The following is a 24,636-nucleotide window of genomic DNA, read 5'->3' on the forward strand; positions in this document are numbered from 1 at the left end:
TCGGAAGCAAAAAGGACTGTCTAAATAAAATATAACAAATAAAAACTTAAAAATAATAAATAAACCACATGGCCTCTGATCCAGGAGTTCACTTCAAATGGCAATGGGTAGACACAAAGGGCCTTGTAAGTCTTATCAAGTAGATTTTTATTCAGACACAGCTATCCCCACAGTAGGAAGCAATGCTTATACCTGGAAGTTTGATGTAATAGTTGTTGCCAGAGCTAAAAGATTCTGAATTTGGGGTGCCGTCCTGCAGGATATAAAGTAGGCTATGAACCACCAACCAATATAAGCCATCTCCCACCTCCAAAATATCCTGGATGTAGCAACCAAACAGTAATAGTGGAGTGGCATCTTTTCTTCTCTCAAAATTTTGCTTTTTGTCTTATGAACTCTGAAGTCTGCTGACCTAGAAGTTTTAATAACCAAGAAATACTTCTACCAGGAGACCAACAAAAAAAGAAAGAAAAACACAAACTTTACTGCAAGCTGAGCTTATCATATTCAGGGTGATTTCCTCATGACAGCAAAAAAAAAAAAAAAAACCAGCAAAAATGAAGGCTACAGGATGGGATAAGAATGATAGTTCGTCAGCACTCCCAATGAAGGGAGCACGGGTTCAATCCCTGCTCAGGGAACTAAGATCCTGCATGCCACATGGTGTGGCCAAAAGATTTTAAAAATTAGAAAAAAAAGAATGACACTTCATGACTAACAAGGGGAAGAGCAGCTGCTACTCTACCTGTGGGGGCTGGAAAGACCACGAGGAGCACCCAGGGGAATCCACTGCAGCATGTTCCGGAAGTGCTGTGTGGTGTTAAGGTTAGTGGAAGCTATCACAATCCTATACAGTCAGAACCACCAGGAGCTCAGAGCCTTTCAAGAATGAGGGGCTGGGTCAGTGTGTGAGGAACAGAATGCTGATAAGCTGAGGTGCTCGCAGAAGGTATGAAATTGGAAGTGAAACAGGTTAGGGGGTCTGCACTGATGCAATATTAAGGACTCTAGCCACTATTAACTTCCTAATCCCCGGTGTTCGGTAAGTACCCGCATCTTACCCTTCAAATATATTTTCTTTTTGTGTCCTTTCCCCCAATCATGCACAGAGCAAGTTCGCAGGAATTAAAGTTGTAAAATATCAAGAAAGAATCACCACAGAACCAGGGCAGCATGACATCACCCAGAATTGGCAGCCCTATGGCACTGCCTCTGGCATGCATTTAGACTTTCTCTCTTTTAGAGAAGTTGCCTCTGTGGATGGGATAAATCAGGGTTATCTTGACATTTATACAAGCGGGGAAGGAAGTGAGGGGAAAGACCAGGGAAGGGAAAAGGGTAGTTAAGCTACTAACGGGTGACCTTCTAGACACCAGCTAGGAGGGCTGCCCGCCTTTTGACTTCCCCTTGGCAGGGGTCTGGAAAGAAGGTATAAAAACTTCTGCTGCTGCTAGGCTCCCAAGAGCTGCTCTGGTTTCTTCTGCTCAAGTCCCATTCATTCAATTCATTATTCAACTTCCAGTATGGGTTCCAAAAATACCTTTTAGTCCCCCTTAAGGTGGTATCAGCTGATTGAAACCCCCAAAATGCTACTACGACTTCTTCTAGCAATTAAAAAGGTCTGGAAGGTTCTCATTTTAACATCAAATGACCCTAACTGTACATTTTCCTTGCTTCCTCTTACCCTGCTCAAAAACTAAACAGAGTGTATTTTTGCCTTCAGAACTATGACTTTAGAACTCTCATGCCTAACATGCTTTTTCATATCCTCCTATTTTGCAAGAAAGTACATTTACCCCAAAGCTTCAGTCTGATCGTTTTAGCACCAGTTCCCTGTTAAGACATTGCTCTCAAGTGTCAGCAGTTCTCTACATCTCGTGATCCCATGCAAGTGCCAGCAAAGCAAAGTGAATGATTACTGATTAACAATGGAAATGAATTCTGTTCTTACAAAATGGTATATAAAACAGAATATAAAAAAAAAAAAAATGTCAAGCCGAGCCTGTTTCTGCTTTTCCTGTCACTTAAATCCTAGATCACCAATACAGACTTCTGACAGGAGATGCTTTAGTAGTTCTAGCCCTAATTCTCAATTCTGGATGGAGTCACTATTAACATTAACTCACCCCGCCTTTATATCCCGGACTAGATAACTAGGGTTCCGAGCTTCTTCTGGTACCCACTGTGTTCCACTTTTACCCTCTCTGCTGTTTCAGGCCTGTTTATCCCTCACTTATTGTCACCAGGCCTCTGATCTGACACTTCTGGAGACTCCCAGTCTGGTCCCTGTCTGGTCTCTTCCTAGGACTCGGATGCCTACTTTTGATTTCTAGTTCCAACCCCAAGGACTGGTAACAGGCCATTATCTGTGCCCAGTGCCAAGAGACAGAATTCTCTGACAGCCAATCATATAAATGTATGTATACATTTACGATGTGAAGGCAGAAGAAGAGAGTGAGAGAGGATGAGCTGGTTGGATGGCATCACCAATTTAATGGACATGGACAAACAGAGATGGTGAGGGACAAGGAAGCCTGGCATGCTCCAATCCATGGGGCTGAAAAAAGTCAGACATGACTTGGCAACTGAATAACAACACAATACATCTATGAACTTATTCATTCATTTTTCTCTCTCTCTCCCTGTCCCCCCACAATTCCATGTGCTTCTTCACCTTGAATTCCCATTAACAATAGATCAAGAAGATTGCTTTCTGCCTGTTCTATCCCTGGCACAGGCTACCAAAGGGAACTCATCCTCAACACCTGTAGCTTAGGTGGTGGTGGTGTTTAATCGCTAAGGTGTGTCCAACTCTTTTGCAACTCCATGGACTATAGCCCACCAGGCTCCTCTGTCCACAGAATTCTCCATGGAAGAATACTGGAGTGGGTTACCATGTCCTTCTCTAGGGGATCTTCCTGACCCAGGGATCAAACCCACATCTCCTGCATCAGCAGGTGGGTTGTATACCACCGAGCCACCAGAGAAGCCCAAAACACCCCCTTGCTAGTCGATAAACACAAGGCAAAATGCATCTCATGTGATAGATTAATTTCATTTACTTTTAACTTTTCACCCGGCAAATTATTTTCCTCTACTCTAATTTTATACTATTACAACACTTTTCTCAATCTAAGACTATGTTGAACATCTATCTTTTAAAAATTCACTTTACTGCTTGTTTATGTTGGTAGAACTTCTCTATTTCAGGCATCTGGCCAATTTATTTTCTAAATTGCTGTTCATTGACATTTCCTAGTGAATTCAAGTCTCATGAGGAAAATAATAATGAAATTAAGCTTTAATTGTAACTCCAATAAGCCACAGCATTCTTTACTACTTTGCCATATTTAAACTTCTTTAAAAATAAAAACAGGGCTTTTTAAAAATTGATTTCTTAATGATTATAGCTAACAAAATGCAAATGTCTAACTCAAAACCTGTGCGTAGTACTTACCTTTGCTTAGAAAAATGAGGTAAAAAATTTTCAAATACAAATCAGTATCACCACTAGGGTATGAAAGAGCATTTCTAAACTTTAACAAAAACGCAAGAAGGCATACCCAGGTGTGGTTACTATCTACATCGCATACCTGCTGTTAAATAACAAGACCAAAGTAACAATTAGCTACTGGAATGCAACCCATCTCCTTCCGGTAAAATAGCACTTGCTTAAGAGAGCTTCACTGGACTGGAATGACGCTTTGTCAGATGACATTAGGACATGTGAGACAACTATTAACTGCTGCACTGAAGTGGGTGTCAGCAGCAGAGCAGGAAGAAGGAAGGGTAGAACATGGGGACCCTTAAAGATCTCTTAATACTACATGCATGCTTCAGTGTCTGACTCTTTACAACGCTATGGACTCTAGCCCACCAGGCCCCTCTGTCCAAGGGATTCTCCAGGCCAGAATACTGGACTGGGTTGCCATTTCCTTCTCCAGGGGGATCCTACTGACCCAGGGATCAAACCTGCATCTCTTTATGTCTCCTGCATCACAGGCAGGTTCTTTTCCACTAGTGCTACCTGGGAAGGCCTCTTAATACTGGCTACAGTCAATAACTGGCTCATTTCTGATGAATGTATTAGGCTGAAAAAAATTAAAGTGCATCTGAAAAAGGAATAAGCTTTGTAAGAAAGATATAACCCTCCTAGCTGTGAATAGAGATCACTGCAGTATTACCATCTCAGAAATGCTATTCAGCACACATTTTCCCCTGTTTCCCAACTACACCAGTGTGTGTTGGTGCTACAGTGGCCTAAAGGCCTTTCCAGCAGCTGCCATGTCTTGTCAGGCTTCTCCATACCCTCCTGAAAATATAAACACCTATGCCAGCACTTGTGGTGGTTATGCAAGCTAACTCAAGCTGGGAATCACCGAACTTATTTACTCTGGTGACTCAGATTTAGATCTAGGTCTCTGTGGGGAAGGAGGTGGAGAACACAACTTCATGTTATGACACCATTCTTCATTAGTATTCATTGTATAACTAAAGCAAACTCAGCGCTTTCTGCTTTTTCATAAAGTTTGACAAAGAAAGGAAATGTTCCAGGTTTGCCTAGGTACAGGTCAGCATCTGCTATACCAAGTGACCCTGGACAGAACAAGCGCCCTTTACAGGGAAGTGTTTTTTTCTATTTTCTCTGTCCATGTTCCCCCGATGGCGTTCCCAACCCCTGCCTCCACCCCCTCCCCCCACCACTGTCCTTTCTCTTCCTTCTGCAGCCTTCCTTTAAGCCTGCCACCAATTAGATACCTTAGCCACACTGAACTTCACAATGGCAAAATAATTTTTTCAATGCTATTTCACTCCAAGACAACAGAAATACTTTAAACACGACCAGACATCAGAAAAAATAAAACAGCAATACATCAGTTTTCATCTTGACCAAAGAGATAACATCTAATTTATTTCAGAACTTAGCAAATGAAATATACAAAGCACACCTGTCATCAATCCAACAGATCAAATTATCCTTAAAAAGAATATAAGCTAGACAAGTCTTTTAGTACAATTTTCATGGTGACCTAGTTGTAAAAGGCTTCAGGAGTAAAACTAAGGCTTTCATGTGTTTTGACTTTATCCCTCTCCCTTCTCCTCATTTTGTAAATAATAAATTCAGGCGAATTTTTTCCCAAGAGACCTCATCTGACTCATTAATGGTGAAATCAATTGATTTTATTATTTTCTATAATTCTGATAGAAGTAAATCTCACAGGATTCACCAAGGAAATTCAATCAATTCCCCTGATATTCAGATCAAACCTCATCTTAGGGTTATCTGAATCATTTCAACTACAAGTAATCTTTCTACTAGCTAAGTATCCACAAAACTTCTGCACCCCTCAGATAGACTAAGACTAATTGTATACTGTTCAAACATTTATGCGTTTATCTTATCTTCATCATATTATAAAGTTATTGAGAGCAGAAGTATCCATGTCTTAAACATTCATGCAAATACCAGAGCACCCAGGACAGCAAACAATAAAACATTTAATAAGTAATCGAGAAAAAAAGTACACAATTATTAATAAACACTACAGCATCATTTGAGAACCTATTTACAGGGTATTATTTTGGGAAAGAAGAACTAGGTTCCCAGAGCAAGTTGAATCCTTTATATTTGGACTAACTTAGTCACTAGAGGCATCACACAAATAAATCAGGCTGAATAAAATTATTAGGCAATCAACACACAATGATATTTCTAAAAATAACTGAGTTTATTTTTATTTCATACTTGTTTACTTAACTGTGGCATATATCATCTAAATCACTGTGTTTTAATGAGCAGTGTGCCACAGGAAAAGAACTTGGGCTTTCGAGACAGAGAGATTCAGGCTTTAATCAAGAAGATCTGATTATGAATTTACTGAGGGATTTCTAGGACAAAGAGAATAAAGAAACATAATAAAACATATATTATCATTCTTTCACTTGATAATGAATAGTCTTAGAATTCCTAGGAGTGGCAGTAAACATTTATTTTCTTAAGACTTACATCATTTTCTGACAACATGCTTATTACCTAACTACATTCATTCACTCAGTGCATACTGAAGGCCAATTACATGCCAGTGTGTATGTATTTAGAGAGAGAATAAAATTTGCTGAAATATATTACACAATGTGTGGTAATATTCTACAGCTGTTTATTCAGCTATACTAAGAACATCCCTTCTATTTCTGAAATCTCCTCTGTATTCAACAAAATGATAGCAGGTAGTTAATAAATACCATCCCTTGACTAACTGCCCAGTACTTCTTTCTTTACTACTCTATTACTTGGTAAGAATGAAAGTTTCTGGTAAGCAAATATAGTAGTGATTAGATAAAAAAAAGCCAGGCCACTTTGTAAGATTTGAGGGCATTTTGGAATTTTACGGAGAGTCTTTGAGGTGTCAGACATTGCCGATGGTAGTTAAGTCGTAGGTGTGAATAGGTATTTTCATGAACTTGGTACAACACTTTGAACTATGTCTATATACTCATGCCAAGTCATTGTTATTCATATCCTCTATGCCTTATGAAATGTTTTGGTTCACATGATGACCTATTACTTTCTATGGAGAATAAGTTAAATAAAAACTGACAAATCCTTTAAAAAAAAAAAAAAAAAGGCCCAGCCAAAAGGAATTAAGAAGAATGACATGTGATTGATCTTACCTGACTAGATCCAGGGTGTGAACGACCTACTGGGTTGAAAATAATCAGCCATTTGCCTAGTTACCTGTCGTCCTTTTTATAGAAAATTCAAGGAAGAAATTCCCAGGATTCTGCTGCCTATGGAAACAAAGCCCAGAACCTAACCTCTTCACTCCCTGAGGAGTGAATACGACAATATCAACATTCTTATATTTGTCAACATTTTAAGACTAGCAAAATCACTGTGATTTTAGTAATAAAATTCAAATAAGTACTGTACTTTAGTCACATAAGATATTACCACTGGTCAAGAGTGACAGGTGAAGAGTATGTGGGACTCTACTATTTCCCCAACTTCCTGAGTTTATTTCTTTAAAAAAAAAAAAAAATATATATATATATATATATGTATACCAGTAAGGTAATTCAAATTGAATAAATGTTAGGGAAATTAAAACAGTAAGTTGCACATCCAAACTCAAACACTCAAAATATACTAAGAAATTTGGATATTTTGAGAAGATACCTGTAAGATTCTTTTAAAGTATTGAGTCCTATGCTACTGCTAAGTCACTTTAGTCATGTCCGACTCTTCGACCCCAGAGATGGTGGCCCACCAGGCTCCCCTGTCCCTGGGATTCTCCAGGCAAGAACACTGGAGTGGGTTGCCATTTCCTTCTCCAATGCATGAAAGGGAAAAGTGAAAGTGAAGTCGCTCGGTCGTGTCCGACTCTTAGTGACCCCATGGACTGCAGCCCACCAGGGTCCTCCGTCCTTGGGATTTTCCAGGCAGGAGTACTGGAGTGGGGTGCCATTGCCTTCTCCGATTGAGTCCTATAGACAATACTTAATCACTTCCTAAATTATATGATTTATAAAGCAAAATGTATGTGTATGGATGCATTACCTAGAGCAAGGCAATAAAACTAAAAGATTCTGTGCAAATAAATTAGTTGCCACCCTCCACACCAGGAAGGAAAAAAAGATACAAAATAATTTTGGCATGACTTTCTAACATCAGATAATGACTGTGTATCAGATTCCTATTTTTCTTAGGCTGCTGCTGCTGCTAAGTCGCTTCAGTCATGTCCGACTCTGTGCGACCCCATAAACGGCAGCCCACGAGGCTCCCCCATCCCTAGGATTCTCCAGGCAAGAACACTGGAGTGGGCTGCCATTTCCTTCTCCAATGCAGGAAAATGAAAAGTCAAAGTGAAATCGCTCAGTCGTGTCTGACTCTGTGACCCCATGGACTGTGGCCTACCAGGCTCCTCTGTCCATGGGATTTTCCAGGCAAGAGTACTGGAGTGGGTTGCCATTGATTAATTGGCCTCCTTGAAGACCACACTGGCCAGAGAACAGAGGGACATAGCTAGGAAGAAACATTATACAGGAAGAGGAAGCTGGGCCTGGCAGATTCATCAAGTGCTGAGGATATACCTATTACACATGTCAAAAATCAGAATGTAACATGATGATTCTCACAACACTGGTACCAAGGGTTTAAGAAACAAGGAAAGTTAAAGAAGTGTCAGAACTCAATGATCACTATTATCTAAGGGACCTGCAGTAATGAGGGCTGCCAACAGATGAAGAACCAAACAGCACAACAGTTTCCTGATGGCCCAGTGGTTAGGAATCCGCCTTCCAGTGCAGGAGACAAGGGTTCAATCCCTGGTCAGGGATCTAAGATCCCATATGCCTTGGGGCAACTAGGCCAAGAGGCAGGAAGAAAAGACCCCGCATCAGATCACTGAAGAGCCCACATACCACTACTAAGACCTGATGCAGCCAAATAAATAAATACACATTATTTTTTAAAAAGGCAAAGGCAGAATAGGAATTCAAATCTCTTAATTTGGGGGCCTCTGAAGTACCATTGTAAATAGGCACTTATCTTTTATAAGTAGTAACAACAAATACTTTAAAGGGATTTGGCGACACAAAAGAATCAAACAACCATGATTAGTTTATTAAAAAAAAAAGTCCTCATTCACTGGCCTTCTAAACTCCAACATCAGTACAGTAGTGCTTTAAATCCATTGTGGCTTCACATGTGTCTAGTTGACTCAAAGTTACTAATCTAGACTTGAAGTCTTATCAAGACGTGTAAATACAGCACTGCATAGGTCTCTTCACTTTACCGAGGAGGGATTCCGTTTTCAATAGCAGATACTTAGGAGTACCTGCTATTGAGTTGGCATAATGATAAAAAGGTTTGCCAGAGTATTAGTCTCAAGTTTGCTCAGCTACAACAGCATCTGATCATAGAACAACGTATATTAAACTTAAAATAACTAATTTCATTAACACTGTACCAAGTCATACTCTCTGGGGAAGGAAATGGCAACCCACTCCAGCATTTTTGCCTGGGAAATCGCATGGATAGAAGAGCCTGGCAGGCTACAGCCCATGGGGTCACAAAGAGTCGGACACGACTGAGCAACTAAGCACAGCAAGTCATACTCGAATATACTACACACGAATAGATGCAGGTGACAACAAATTTTTTTAATAAAGAAAATTTATGGGAAAGAAACAAATTTGTTAATAATTTTCTTTTAATTTAAGGAAACCAACGCACAAATTTAACATTAATATTATTCCACTAGAGAAGTAAAACCAAGGCCCAACTCACAAATAACCATTAAAACAGCAATAAAAAAAAACCCAAACCAAATTTTAGCACTCACTGAAATCACAGTGTAGTTGATCAAAATACAAACAGCATCCCCATTAACTGGGCTAAGATGCACAAAGTATTTCATATATTAAAAAAAAAACTACAGGGCATATTATCACTAGACTTGTCACAATGGATTACAACACTGTGACCGTCAATAATCCAATATTTATGATCTATTACACACACAAAAATCTATGAAGTGAAGTGAGGTGAAAGTTCCTCAGCCGTGTCCAACTCTTTGTGACCCCATGGACTACACAGTCCATGGAATTGTCCAGGCCAGAATACTGAAGTGGGGAGCCTTTCCCTTCTCCAGGGGTTCTTCCCAAACCAGGGATCAAACCCAGGTCTCCTGCATTGCAGGCGGATTCTTTATCAGCTAAGCCACAAGGGAAGCCCAAGTACACAATAATTTTTTGGCTTAACAAAAAAAGGAAGAAAAATGACTCATATCACTAAAAGACATTACTTTAAATATTCTGCCTCAAGTCTTGCAGCTTCTTCAGATACAATACCTATCATCTCTTAATGTCCCTCTCCTGCAGGTTCAAAGACACGCAGGAGTATCAGACAGAACAAGGAATCCGGAGATAGGTGGAGTTACCGATACCATTAACAATTGCATGTTTAAGATGCTAAGACCAGACTCAGCCAAAACAAACAAAAAAGCTTAACGTAGATGTGTCAGAGTTGAGGGTCTCTGTTCTGGGGCCTGACATTTCTACAAACTCAGTACAAAATCCCAAAGCTCTACATCCATACAGTCAGGTAAATATAGCAATCATAACTGCCTGTTCAACCAAATGAAACACCCTACAAAATATCACTGACTTTATTTCTGGTTCTAGACTTTTCACACTCTGCAAGGCTCCTGCTTCAGTTGTTTATAGAAGTGATATTCTAGACTTTGTGTCTTGTTTATTAAATAATCAGTGTCTTGCTTATTAAAGATCTAGGGGCCCAGTAATAAAGTAATCTCAAAAATTCTCTCTAAAGAAAGGAAAACAGAAGTGTGAATGTTTTCATTCTACAGAAGAATGAACCAAAACACTGTGCAGGGAACCCTATCTATTTAGCTTGGAGAGAAATAATCTACATTTCTTTATTATTACATTTGTTTATAATGAATGAATGAGTGAATTTCCTATGCATTTGGCACTTCTTGAGCATGCAATCAGAGGAAGGATAAGCCCATAGGGAAACATGCTAAGGGATTTGGAGGAAGTCTGCCCATGGGCTTAGGGGAAGAGAGGAAAAAGCCAGGAGACGCTACCACCCGGATGTGCACTCAAGCATGCACCAAGTATTTACTGAGCACCTATTATGCACAGCTCACTGCCCCAGCACCAAATGCACAGGGTCAGCAAAACAGAATCCACGTCCACATGAGCAATACTGTTGGGTATCTCCTATCCAGTTGTCAATGATTAACCCCATTTTCAGCAATTCCATAATTCAGCAGGCATTCATCTAATGAAACAGGAATTCAGAGGTTTAAAAGAAAAATCTAGGATCTCCATCTAGGGGGAGGAGATAAAGACAAATAAAGCAGCTTTTAAGTGGAGGTATGATAAAGGCTGCCAAGGGGACCCACAGGGGAAGGACGACCAAGCACTATTCCCGGACAAGGACCAGCTTGCAGGCAGGAGAGGGTGGCACACTATAGGAACTTCAAGCAGGAGACAACACTTCTCTGTTCACGCACAGGACACACTTCAGGCTCTAACTCACTGAGAGCAGAAGTCAAAGTCCTTAAGAGTCCTGGCCTACGTGGTCTCTGGGCCTCCACCACCCTGACCTCAGCTCTCATCTCCCTCCAGCCAACCCGACTGTTCTCCCAACACTCAACACCCTCCTGCTTCAGAGCCTCGGTACCTGCTCTTCCCCCAGCTCTAAAACTCTCACTCCCTTAAATGCATCAAGTCTCTGCTCAAAAGTCACCTTAAGGAAGGGTAACGCATGTCATAACGTTACATGAAAGTCAGCTTTCTAAAGACTGAAGTCATGCTACAATTATTCATGGGTTCATGCCCCTTACAACACCTGGGATGATGTCAAAGACCACATGTTTAAATTATTTCAGTCTCTTATTTTCCCTTTAAGTCCAGCTAAAAAGTGAAGAAATGCTTTATAATTATTTTGAGGATTTTTTTTTAACCCTAAATTTTCCTTAAAGAAACAAAACTTCACCTAGTTTTTTTAAAGCCACATTTTTAAAAATGTTAAGGGCTAAGTATTAGAATTCTCCAGTGATGGTTTCATTATAAAAGCTTCAAAAAAATATTTATTAAAAAAAAACTCATTTATTTACTTATATGGCTGCACTGGGTCTTAGTTGTGGCACGTGGGAACCAGCTTCCTAACCAGGGCCCTTGTTATTGGGAGCATAGACTCCCAGCCACTGGACTTTTACAAGGAAAAGTCCCTATAAAAGGAATTTTAATACATGAAAGCCAACAGTAGAATAAGAAGCTCAAAGAAACAGCCTTAAAGTGCTACCGCCTTCATATTGAGATAGTGACTGATGACCAAGCCAAAAAATTATTTAGCAATATCTGTCACAAACTTTCTACATTGGTTCAAATGCTGCTGAAAGTAAGAATTAAAAAGTCAAAACCATTAAAGGAGACCATTACACATAAAACAGCTAAAATTTCAATAACTGACAATATTAAATGCCAACAAGGGTACAGGAATAACTGAAATTCTCTTACACTGATGCAGATAGGAATTCAAAACAGTGTAGTCATTTTGGAAAAGTTTGGCAGTTCAATATGAAGTAACTAATATTGATAAAATATACACTTTCATAGGACCCAGTAATCCCATTCCTAGGTGCATCTCAAGAAAACTGAAAACATTTCTCCTGTCCATAGACCTGTTCATAATGGTTTATAGCAGCTTTATTCATAACTGTCCAAAACTGGGAACAACTTAAATGTCTAACTCATGAATGAATGAACAAACTGTGGTACCTCATTGTAATGGAGAGGTACTCAACAACACAAAAGAACAAATTTAGTGCTGTGCTGGGGCTGACTGGTACAGCTTATGACAGCCTACTGTTAAATTTTCAGTTTTGCAAGCTGATTTAGGTAGCTCAATGTGGGCCATGATGAGCATGTTTACACTGCAATAATTAGCAGATGCTACCAATCTGGGACTTTTTTCTTTGGAGGACAGGTTGTTACAAGTTTATCAGCATACCATTGATGAAACTACTGACACAAGAAACAACTTAATGAATATCCAAAGTATTACGATAAATGAAAGACATCAAGATACATACTGTATGATTTCATTTATGTTATATAGACATAAATTTCTTGTCTACAAAGACAAGATAACAGGGATATTAATTAGATTAACAGTTAGCAGGGGCTAGAGGTAGAGGGCGGAGAAGGCAATGGCAACCCATTCCAGTGTTCTTGCCTGGAGAATCGCAGGGACGGCGGAGCCTGGTGGGCTGCCATCTACGGGGTTGCACAGAGTCGGGCATGACTGAAGCGACTTAGCAGCAGCAGAGGTAGAGGAAAGGATTCACTACATAGGGGCAGGAGAGAGCTGTTTGGAGTGATAGAAATGTTTCATATGTTGATTGTGGTGGTGATAAGCCAACTGTATATGTCTGCCAAGACTTTTTACCACATATAAATTAATCTCAAAAACCTGACTACAAAAAAAAATGTAGGAATAGGAGTTATTTATCTATTCATCCTTTAATGGATGACAAATGATACAAAGGAAGAACTGGAAACTAATCTGTTGAAATATCAAGAAGGCAGATTTTAACTCACATAAACAGAAAAAATATTTTAAAACATTTTTGAAAACATGAACCTGTGGTCACAGGAAGTATTAAAAACAGAGTCTGGATAATCCTGTCAAAGACACAGTAGAAATAGCCCTACTTTGAGTGTCATTTCAGACTAGTACTATTAAGAGAGGTTAGTATCACTAAGGTCTCTTCCTACTCAGAGTCAGAGGCTCTAAAACTCCATAGTATTTTGTGTTATGATAACAGCAGATCGATCCACTTTTCTATGGTAGTCAAGCATCAATTACTAATTTTAACATGAAGCAAATGCTATCATTGACTTAGAGAGGAGTACAACCTTATTATTAGGAGTGCTGGCTCTGGTGTTAGACAATCTGGGCTCAACTGTTGGCCCACCAGTTGGCTGTCACTTTGAACAAGCATCTTTCATAGTATCTACTTCCACATCTGTAAAATGGGATTCACATTTTCCTAAGGCTTCAGTAAGAATGCATGAAAAATGACTTCTGTGAGCTAAATCCTCAATAACAAGCATTTCTTAGACATAACTGGAAGGGAAAGATAACAAATTATCAAATCTAATCCTAAGATTTTTAATTTTCCAAATACAGATTTATTCTTTAATTATATATCTAGTGGCTTATAATTTTTTGCAGAGCCAGATCTTTTTGAAAATGTGTTGACTCTGGACTCTTTACCCAGGAAAAAATGCAAATATATGCTACATTCTGCATATGATTTCCAAGGATTCAAGGACTTTCTAAAGCACATGCATGAAATTGAAAATGCCTGATGTAAACTCTTAAAATTGCAACGCTGAGTAGTGGAATTTAAGAATCGTCAAAGGAGAGAACCCAAATAATACTGAAATAGTACGCTGTCATTAACTCTTAAAAAAAAAGAAAAAAGATTTTGCAAGTAAGACCAGAACATCATGTTTGTAATTCATATCTCCTTTTTACAGAAATTTTAAATTAGAAGCATAACATTTTTTACATGAATCAATATCAACTCATATAAAGACACTGGTAGTAGAAACCTACCAGCATAAGAATGAAAGGTTCCAAGCATTAACATGCACCACTGATGTTCAAATACCGTAGGAAGGGTTCCCAAATCAATCTAATACAGTATGTATTTTAAAATATCTTTTATAGAAATCAAACTAATTCCTATGCTTAGAGTCCCATGTTCACGTTAAAGTTTTATTTTCAAATGAGATTTATATTTTTCTTGACCTATGCACTACTAGCACATCGAGCTTTTTTTTTTTAATCAACATATTTTTGGTCCTGTTTTATGTTGTTTGTCACACCGTCTGATGGTGGAAACTGTTTCAAATCTGCTATCAAGTAATTTCAACCTGGAAATCTACTGCTATCTCAAAGCAAAAGGTTTTTTTTTTCTTTTTTTAATTGTTTGGTTTTCAGACAACAGAAACCACTTGGCACTAACCAACTCATGCCCATCACGGAACAAAAAATAGTTTTTCGTATGCAGTAGCACCATTTTCCCACAGGAAACAACCATTTTTAAGGCACTGGAAGTAGAGGCAAGGGTTCACATATATAGTAAACATCTTTTCAATCGGTTTTATCAGATTATTTCAGAAAAAGGAAAACCTAATAGCGTGGATCTCGGAATTCAATCCAAAAAAAAATCAATGAAACGCTGCCCCTGAGGATCAAACACTGACCAGGTCTGCCAAATGGCTTTTGGTCGAGAAGGTCAAAACTGCTATTTAAAGCCCACCGTAACCGTGAATGTTTGCTGTGGCACCGCATCCCCCGTTCAAGAGGAAAAAAAAAAGGGCAAACACGCTCCGCGAGAGCATCTCCGGTTGCTTGCACAAACGAAGGTTTCCAGCACAGGGCGTGGGGTTTGGGGGGGCGGGGGGGGGATAGATCAGGGCTCGAAAATAAGCCAGGAGAAGCCCGCAGCCGCGGAGACAGCGCCGGAGGGATGGAGGCCTCGCCCGGCAGTGCCCGGGGCGGAGGGAGGCGGGGGGGGGGGGAGGGCCTCCGGGAGCCGAGACCCCGCGGGGTCTGGCGGAGGGGCCCCCGATCGGTCCCGGATCCCTGGACCTCCAGGTTACGCCCCCACTGCTTAAACGCGTTAACGTCCAGCCCTCGCCTCCCTCACCCCCGAAACACCCCCAGCATCGCTCCCCACAGCCCGCAGCCCTTGACCCCGACGCCGACTGGACCGCGACGGCGCCCTCTCCAGGCCGCGGTGGAGGACACAGGCCAGGCCGCCAGCCCCGCAGCGGCGGCGGCGGCGGCCCCGGGCAGCGCGATCCCGGGGGAGGATGGCAGCTGGGCTGGGGCCTGTCCCCCCTCCCCGCCCCCAGGGGCAGCGTGCGCAGGGCCGCGAGTGGGCAGCGCCTCCGCCCCGCACGAACAAAGCGGCCGCGGCGAGCGGGGCGGGGGGGTCGGGGGGCACTCACCGGAGGGCGGGTGGGCGCGGGCTGGCCCGGCCGGGAGCGGGGACCGTGGCGGGCCGGGGGGCGCGCTGGCGACGGGGAGGGGGCGGCAGGCGCGGCGTCCACGGCGGGGCCCGGGAGCCCCGCGGTGCGGGGGGGAGATGGGGCTGCGGGCCGCGATCGAGGCTGCGGCCACGGGGTGCGGGAGCCGGTCGGCCGGGGCCGTGCAGCGAGCGGCGCTAGGCGGCCGGGGCAGCGACGCCGCCGCCACCGCCTCCTCTTCCTTCTCCGGCCCCGCTCCCTGCTCCCCCGCGTCGTTCTCCTCCTCCTCGCTGGGTCCCCGCCGCCGCCGCCGCCGCCGCCTCAGCTTCGGCGCTTCTCGGTCTTCTCCTCTCCATCAAGGCCGGGCCGCCCCGCAGGGACCATCCCGGGAAGTGAGGGGCTGTTGCCGTTCCCCGCAGCGGTTGGTGGCCATCTTTAATCCTCCTCCTTTCTCCACCTCCCGCTGCTGCCTGACTGACTGACTGACTCTGGATCCTCCTCTTTCCCCTCCTGCTCCTCCTACTGAGCCGGCCGCAGAAATTGCAGCGGCTCCTTCCTCTGAACCCTCCTGCCTTTCCTTCCTCTTTCCTGACTTCCTTCCCTTCCCTCGGCTTCCCGCTTTCCCCCTCCTCACTCTGACCAGCTGGCTTCGTCTCCCCCTTTTGCTGGCAGCGGGCGCTCGACTCTCTCAGCCTGACTTTGCCCTCCCCCCTCTTTTTCACTCTGGTCCCTCTCCCCACAGCCTTCCCTTTCCAGAGGCACACACCCCGGCTTCCTTCCTTCCCCACGTCCTGCCCTCAGCCAGCGACTCCCGTTTCTCTCTCGCAGCCCCTTTGCCCCTCGCCCGCGGTGCGCTCCCCCCACCCACCACCTCCCACCTCGGTCCCAATTTCTCAAAAAGACTCAGCTGAGAAAGGACAGCTGTGCGCTGCTCTCCTTAACCCTACACCCATTTGCTGGATGCTGTCAGACGGACGGCAGGCTGCGTTAATTTTACTCCCGCTGGAGTACAAAAGGACTGCCCACGCTAAGCTGTTTTACTACGCAGCTTTGACACTCCTGGATGCTGTGGTGTTTGGGCTTCGACCCCGTAGAGGACAGAGGCATTCAAGACCCCGATCTCAGTTGCCTTCCTTCAGTGACCTTGAACTGGTCGCCTTAAGATTGTAGGGTTATTTTTCCCCTTCCTCTAAAGGGCATCATGGATACCTTTGCAGTCCTAACAAACACAGTGTTTAGACCCAATTAGCACGTTTTGGTAAACCTTAGAACTGCTAAGCGATTATCAGTTTGCCCCTCTGTGTTTGGTTGCTAATCAACCCAGTGGACCGTGTGGGGCATACTTTACTGGCAGTGGAGACCAACTGAGTCAGCAATTCTGAGTGGACAGGGTTAGAGGGGGGAAGTGGTCACCTCATCGTTCTAATGACAAACTTGTTTTTCCTAACACTGCAATCTACAGAAGCTTGTGAATGTCCTCTACTAAAGATGAAGCAAGCTGGACTTGCTGTTTGCTTCTGTTTAGTCACTTGGCATTTGGCAAATTGGACCCATTTGTAAGGATTCACTCACAGATTACTTCAAGATTCAGCACTGTTGACAAATACAAGGGATGTTAAATGTGAGCATTTGGGGGTGGGGGTGGGGTCACAGTGCCTATCCCCCCCAAAAAAGCACCTTGCCCTTTCAGAATAAGACGATGAAATGTATTCAAAGGTTATTCCCTTCAATAGGCCAATTACAGGGGAAAATGTTTTTAAATATAGTTTTATAATTCAAAGTAATTTTTAAAATTCAAATGTAAAGTTATTATAAAATGCGCTTCAAACTGTTTGAAAAGAAGGTGCCAAAACAAACTTAAAAATGTATTTTAATAAAAAATATTGGTATGCTTTGGGAGGTGGAATTCTAATCTTCTTCCTTGATCTTTACAGAGTAACCGGTACCTTGTTAGATTTCAGATTTCAGTTGCCATCTTTCAATACTAGTAATTCTATTTGAAATCAACAACCTGTATCAGCATGTAAAACTTTTAAACCCAAGTCAAGTCTTTGAGACATCTTCCTATAATACAGTTTAGAATAAATTATTGAAAACAAAGCACCTACATTGTGTAAGGCAATATGTGTATGTTTGTGTTTTCTTTTTTGGTCTTTAGGTGTTTATTTAGATTTTGTGTTTCTCCAGTCTATTACTAGACAAAATTACTACAAAATTCTTGATTATTTCCTTATGAGTGACTGTTTTTAGACAGTAAAATGGATAACATGAGCATTGAGTAAGAAAGACAGTTGTCTTAAACATGAGGCCTGCGTGCATTTTAAAAGGATTCTCAGTTACATAGAAGGTTTCAGGAAACTTATCAGATTTTATTCACACTGATAAGTTACATTCATTTACACTTTAATTATAAGCATTTTTCTGTTGAAGAAAATACACTGCAATCATGTGCATGGATAGTATGCAAATACAGCCCTTGTTAATGAATTACAAACAAAGTCTCACAAAGGTTCTTCAGTGATAGAAAATAAATACAGAAAGATACAATCTTGAAAAAAGTGATAAAAATGTAGCAAGTTTTCTCCACTGTTACTGAAGCCATATAAACATAAGCTCTGAATTAAGGGGATAGTGCCCAGGAAAAATCACATTTACTTTTTTGCAGCTCTGTTTCAAATCCGTCATCATTACAGCCCTTACCTTCTTTAGTCTTTGTTGCTGGCTAAGTATAGTTTCTCTGTCATCTTAGGGTTCGGTAATAAAAAAAAAGGTCAGATCAGGTTCTCCTGCAACATGGCTATTGTTGCACATGTATTCACTCTCAGATAAACTCAAGGTCTTCTATAAAACAAAGAATTGTATTAAAGTCGGGTAAACCCTTTGTGCAGAGGCCAGATGGAAGGAGATCGAGGCATGTGCAGCAAAGTCCTCTGGGAATACAGCAAGCACGAATGGCTATTTCTAAGCAGAGTCTGGTCCCCAACTTACTATTCATGAATAAAGTGATTGTGGAGAATCGTAATCAAGAGGATATCTGTGACAAATAAGACCCATATTTGTTTTTTACATGATTGAGAATTCTATGAACATGAATAACCAAAGAGTAACTTTGGCTGATGCAAAAGTAAGAAGAAGAAAATGAAAAATAGTAGAATTTTGGAAAATTGTTAGACTAAATAATGGGTCTTGACAATTTGTTATTTAAACAAGTATTTTCTTTACACTTGAATTTAACACTAAATAAGAAACTTGAACAGGTAGAATTATCCCAGAGATAAAGTAAATTATAGAATTTTAAGATGTTTATTACTAGAAAGCTAGAAGGCTAAATTATGCTGGAACACAAAAATGCAAAGGAATTGAAGCTTTAGTCAGCATGTTTTCAAATTAGTAACTACTATTTTTAAAATATGTGTCCATTTTCCCAGGCTATTAGATACAACAATAGAAATGCCATATTGTTTTCCCTTGCTTGACAGAGCCAGATGGAAAATAAACTGGGCAAGCAAATGAGAGTCTCTCGGGATCAGGGGAATTGAATGACTATACAAAACATACCCTAGACAAGAATATGGTCTTGGGCAAATGTTCAGTTTTATTCTCATAATTTCTGTTCTTTTAGAAAAGACAATATTTCTGCTCCACCTCTTCCTCTTTAGATGGACTGTCTAAACTATCAAGTGAATAATGACAAGCCATATTTATCTACACTGATTGAAATTTGGTATCATTCTTCACTCCTCAATTTAGAGAACTCCTTATAATTAACTGATGAGCTGTCCTCCAGACAGTGCCATTTAGAGTCATTACTGCACTCTAATTGGGGAGAAATGCTTTTAGAAAGTTCTAATTAGAGACTTTTTCTGTTCTTATACATACATTCAAAAGAGGTACTAGCATCCTTTGTTTTGCGTGGTTTTTTTAGTGGGGTGGTCAGGTTGTAGCTTGGGTGCATTGTTTTTGTAATTTTACTCAGGTTATACAAGTAATAAGTAATACAAGGTAAAGCTTTAAATTTTGAAGAGTCACATGACCACATGAGGAAATTCAATAGTAACAATTTTGCTGTTGCTCATTATAATGATCATAATTATAATAGCAATAGGATATTTGAGCACTTCATTGTTAATTGTATTTCTACTTAGTTTGAAAGCTCTCTTAATTTTCAGTTCCTTATATTTCTTTATATAAGGAATATACAGTACCTTGACAAGGTTAATACAGGTTAAATATAGTAGTCTGTGGACTAGATTTATTTTATTCTTTAAAAAAATTTGGCAAAAAATTCAAATGGCTTATTACGTGTCACATAGTGTATATTTGGTGGTACCCTGAATAAAACCAAGATCTGACTCACTCTCAAGTTTAAAAACTTCAGAACTGAAAGGCGTAATCTTACAGATAGGAAACGGAAGCCCAATGAAATGTTTAACCATATCACCTTAGTTTAAAAATAATTTAAATTTATTTCCAGAAGTACTGTTCAATATTGATCTTTCTCAAAAATAAAGCTAAGGGACAAAGTAGAATATACTGACTTTTCCTGTTTATAAAAAATGAGAACATTTAAAAAAAAAAGTAGGATTCAAGAAAGTTCAGGTTGACTTTAAAACAAAAAGTATGTGAATTATTTTTTATCTGGACCAGCCCCATTCTATATTGATCAATAAGTATAAAATTAACTCTCAAAAGTACTGTATAATTTAATAGGTTGTCTAAGTTATAAGTCTGACTCTTAGTAACAACCCTCTATTAGTTAAATAAAGTAAAACAGTGCCATCTGCTGACCAGAATGTAAAAAGTACCTGGTCTTTGACACATCTCTAAGAAGAAAAAGAAATTCAAGAAATCAATATTAATTTATTCCACATATTTTTAATCATACTGTAAATCACTGTGCTAGTGATATAAAAGTAATCAGCCTCCTATACAGAAATTTCAGATTATATTCTATACTAGCTGTGGTTGCTATTAATATTATTCGAAAGCCAGCCAACAGTTAAATCTGATCCTACCAGTAATGTGGCCATTTGGCTAAAACCACATTTAATTTTATGAATAAAATGTGAATGAGTACATGATGTTATTAACCTGGAACTTTGAATTTGATAAACTTTATATAAAGATTTTTGTTTCTAAATGTACAATCACACTAAAAATAATTGGAAAAATAGAAAATTTTAAAGTTGGATTCTTGACCTAAGTATTTCACTTTGCAAATATATGAGGAGCTGCTAGGCCAGAAACTTGATTGACTGCAAGAAATATAAATAAGACCTAGTGGATGCCCTCATGGAATTCATGGTCCAGTGAAGGAGACAATGTACACCAAAAATTATAATGTCTTAAGAATGATAACAGAGCATATACAGAACAGATGGTACAGAAGTACTTCATTCTTCTCTAATTGGGCACATATCATGATCAAAATTCATATACATTAAAATATAATAAGCATTTGTTCTTTTAAAAAAATATTTACTTTTATTTATTTATTTGGCTGTGCCAGGTCTTAGCTGCAGCAGGTAGGATCTTCTATATTCCTTGTGGGTCTTTTAGTTGTGGCTTGTGTTGTTTAATTGTCGAGTCTTATCCAACTCTTTTGCAACCCCATGGACCATAGCCCACCAGGTTCCTCTGTCCATAGTTGCGGCTTGAGAACTCTTAAAAGCAACATGTGGTGTCTAGTTTCCTGACCAGGGCTTGAGCCCAGGTCACCCGCATTGGGAGCTCGGAGTCTTAGCCACTGGACCACAACCAGGGAGGTTCCCAATAAGCATTTGTTCTTGTGCTCAGTTGTGATAAATAATCCCCTGACTTGCACAAGAACTTTATTTTAAAATTTTCTCCTTGGGCAGTGTTTTTGTCCTATTGCTCTACTCAGAAACCTCAAAAGGGAGCAGCCGTAACACTTCAGTGCCTCTCACTCCCTACATCGTCTACTGCTTGGTATTGGCAATTTTACTCCCTAAGCATCTCTTAAAAATTCATCTTCTTTCATTTTCTCTGACATTGCTCACTATCACAACTGTAATAATGTTTAATTTAATCTGCTTACATTCACTTGAATCCCTTTCAATCCATGGTTCCTGCTTAAAGTTTTCAGTGCCTTTCAGGACCTGGCATGGTTGGCTGACCACCCACCCCTCCACCCTTCTAACATCTTCAGCTCCCACCATGATTTCTTGCACTCTCTCTGCTGCTGTCACCCTGACCTGGTTTCAATTCCTCTGTCTTGGCATGTTCCCTCTGCCACAGGGCCTTTGAACAGTCTGTTCCTGGTCCCTCTATTCTTCACTACCTAAGTCACGCAATCAACACCCTTAAAAACTTCCTTAGAACCACTCGCCTTCCTTCATAGCACTCATCACAGATGCAGTTTTATAGTTTTATATGTTATTAAATGACATGTCTGTCAATTCAATGAGAACAATGATCGTGTCTGTTTTGGCTCTTTATTGTTCCAGTTTTGTCAATAAAAAAACATAATTTTTCATTATAAAAACTTTGAAATTCATATAGAAAGTTTTGACTCATGCAATTAAGGACTACCATAATTAAAAGGTATACAAAAAAAAGGATGAATAAAATAAGCTGGATTATTGATTCCAAAGGCACATTATTTTCTCTTATTGAAACACTAATTTAGTTTATTATTTTCCCTGCTTCTTTCCTATATGTCACAATAAGACTAGAAACTATATTTGTTTTCTTTAATTATCTTAATCAGAATGCTTGCTAATTTGGGAGTGCGCTGTCTACAAGACAATATTTTACTGGGGAAGGAACTGCAAAGTTGAATATGGACCTAATTTTTTCTAGATATTCTCCATCACTGAAATGTTCTGTGCTTCCTCTTTTATTCTTCCTTATCTCCTGACATTTCTGCTCTCATTCTATGCCTTTCAAAATCAAGTTCCTTTTTACTGAACTTTTGGCATTTCCAGCCAATAGGATGAGAGTAGTAGGAAACGGGCTTCCCTAGTGGCTCAGGAGGTAAAGAATCTGCCTGCAGTACAGGAGACACAGGTTCAATCCCTGGGTTGGGAAAATTCCCTGGAGAAGGGAACGGCTACCTACTCCAGTATTCTCGCCTGAAGAATTCCATGGGCAGAGGATCCTGGCAGGCTACAGTCCATGGGGTTGCAGAGCTGGACACAATTCAGTGACTAACATTTTCAGCAGGACACAATAACAAACAAATCAACCAAAACACAACCAACAGTTTCTTTGTTTTATTTTTAAATTTTCTCATTACCTTGGGTTTTCAGATAGAATCAATCACTAACAAATCAAATTCTATTTTCTGGCTTTGTCAAGAAATTAAATCATTCTAAATTCAAATTGAGGTTATATAAAATCAGTTGAGGCTACATGACATCAATCAATGCAATAACACATCAATGTTTCTCTAAATAAATCAAATTTAATTTAATGACATATTGATGGCTAATTTTATGTGTCGGCTTGACTGGACCATGGGGTACCCTGCCAGGGTATTTCTGAATGAGACTAACATTTGAATTGGTAGACCTAGTAAAGCAGATGCCCTCACCAATATAGGTGAACCTCACCAAGTCTGTAGAAGGTCTTAACAGAATAAAAAGGCTGAGTAAGGGAGAATTTGCCCTCTGTGTGACAACCTTCAAGCTGGGACAGTATCCTTCTCTTTCTTTGGACTGGAACTTATACAATTGACTATCCTGGGTCTCCAGCTTACTAACTTCAGCTCTTGGGGCTTCTCAGCCTCCACAAAAGTATGAATCAGTCCCCTATGCTGAATCTCGTCATATATATATACATATATATATGTATTTCATATATATGTATTCATATATATATGTATGTCCTACTGGTTTTGTTTGTATTAGTCTGGAGGACCAAGACTAATCACATATCATGACATTAAAGAGGTATGTATTAATGCATGGATCTTAACACTATTTAAACAGTTATGTTGATTGACTTTGATTTTAAATTCCATGCAATTTCATCTTGCATATCCATCTACTTATAAAATAAGATTGAACACACACATTCACACACAATCCTTAGTCCTTTAGTTCTAGGTCTCTTCATTATTCAGAAGAAGGGAGCATGGAATCTCCCAAGCTCCTCCTTATTTCCCCCCAAAATTTTTCAAAGGAGTGTCCTATTTATATTCTGTGTGCGTGCTAAGTCAGTTTCTCTACTCAAATCCCTAGTGGTCATTCAATTGCCTGTTACTCTAACACTCTGTTGAAACTTCTCTCACCCAAATCACCAGTGATCTCCCAATGCAACATCAGATGATTTCCATTTTCAATGAGAGCTTCTCTACCCTTATTTTAGAAACACTGATACTTTGTCTTCCTGACACTATCTTCTTTAGTTTATATGAGACTGCTTCTCCTGGATTCCTCTCAAATTGTCTCCTCATTCTTTCTCTCCTTTACCACATCTATTTCTTCTGCTTGATCTTTATAGTTATTGCTTCCCAAAGTGACACTGTCATTCCACTTGTCCTTTCCGTCTTTCTTATGAATTCTATTCTATACACTGATTACATAACTTGATTTCCCCAACCTAGGCCATACCCCATACTTTTAGCCTCATATCCAATTACTTGTTAGATAGTTTTTAAAATTTATTTTTAATTGGAGGGTAATTGCTTTACAATGTTGTGCTACTTTCTGCCATACAACAATGGGTATCAGCCATAAGTATACATATGTCCTCTCCCTCTTGAGCCTCCATCCCACCCGTCTAGGTTGTCACAAAGTACCAGATTAAGCTCCCTGTGCTATAAAGTAACTTCCCATTAGCTAGATATTTTACAAATGGAAATGTATATGTTTCCATGCTACTCTCTCAATTTGTCCTACCCTCTCCTTCCCCTGATCTGTCCACAAGTTCATTCTCCATGTGTGCATCTTTAGTCTTGCCCTGCAAATAGGTCCATCAGCACCATTTTTCTATATTCCATATATACAATATTTGTTTTTGTCTTTCTGACTTACTTCACTCTGTATAAATTGTTGGATGCTGAGAGAGTCATTTCCTAGGCAGGTTGATAGG

At 40.2% G+C, this 24,636-nt stretch overlaps 1 protein-coding gene across 1 annotated transcript in view; it reads right to left on the reverse strand.

Annotated features, from left to right (window-relative positions):
- The window catches only part of WDFY3 (WD repeat and FYVE domain containing 3), a 283,525-nt gene extending 267,840 nt beyond the window's left edge, over positions 1–15,685 (reverse strand). Inside the window, exon 1 of the mRNA XM_070791719.1 lies at positions 15,562–15,685. The gene's annotated coding sequence lies outside the window, so the exon portion shown is untranslated. The remainder of the gene's footprint in view (positions 1–15,561) is intronic.
- Between the last annotated feature and the right edge of the window lie 8,951 nt (positions 15,686–24,636).

The sequence above is a fragment of the Bos indicus genome, chromosome 6 (assembly GCF_029378745.1).
Source record: "Bos indicus isolate NIAB-ARS_2022 breed Sahiwal x Tharparkar chromosome 6, NIAB-ARS_B.indTharparkar_mat_pri_1.0, whole genome shotgun sequence".
NCBI classification, from domain to species: domain Eukaryota; kingdom Metazoa; phylum Chordata; class Mammalia; order Artiodactyla; family Bovidae; genus Bos; species Bos indicus.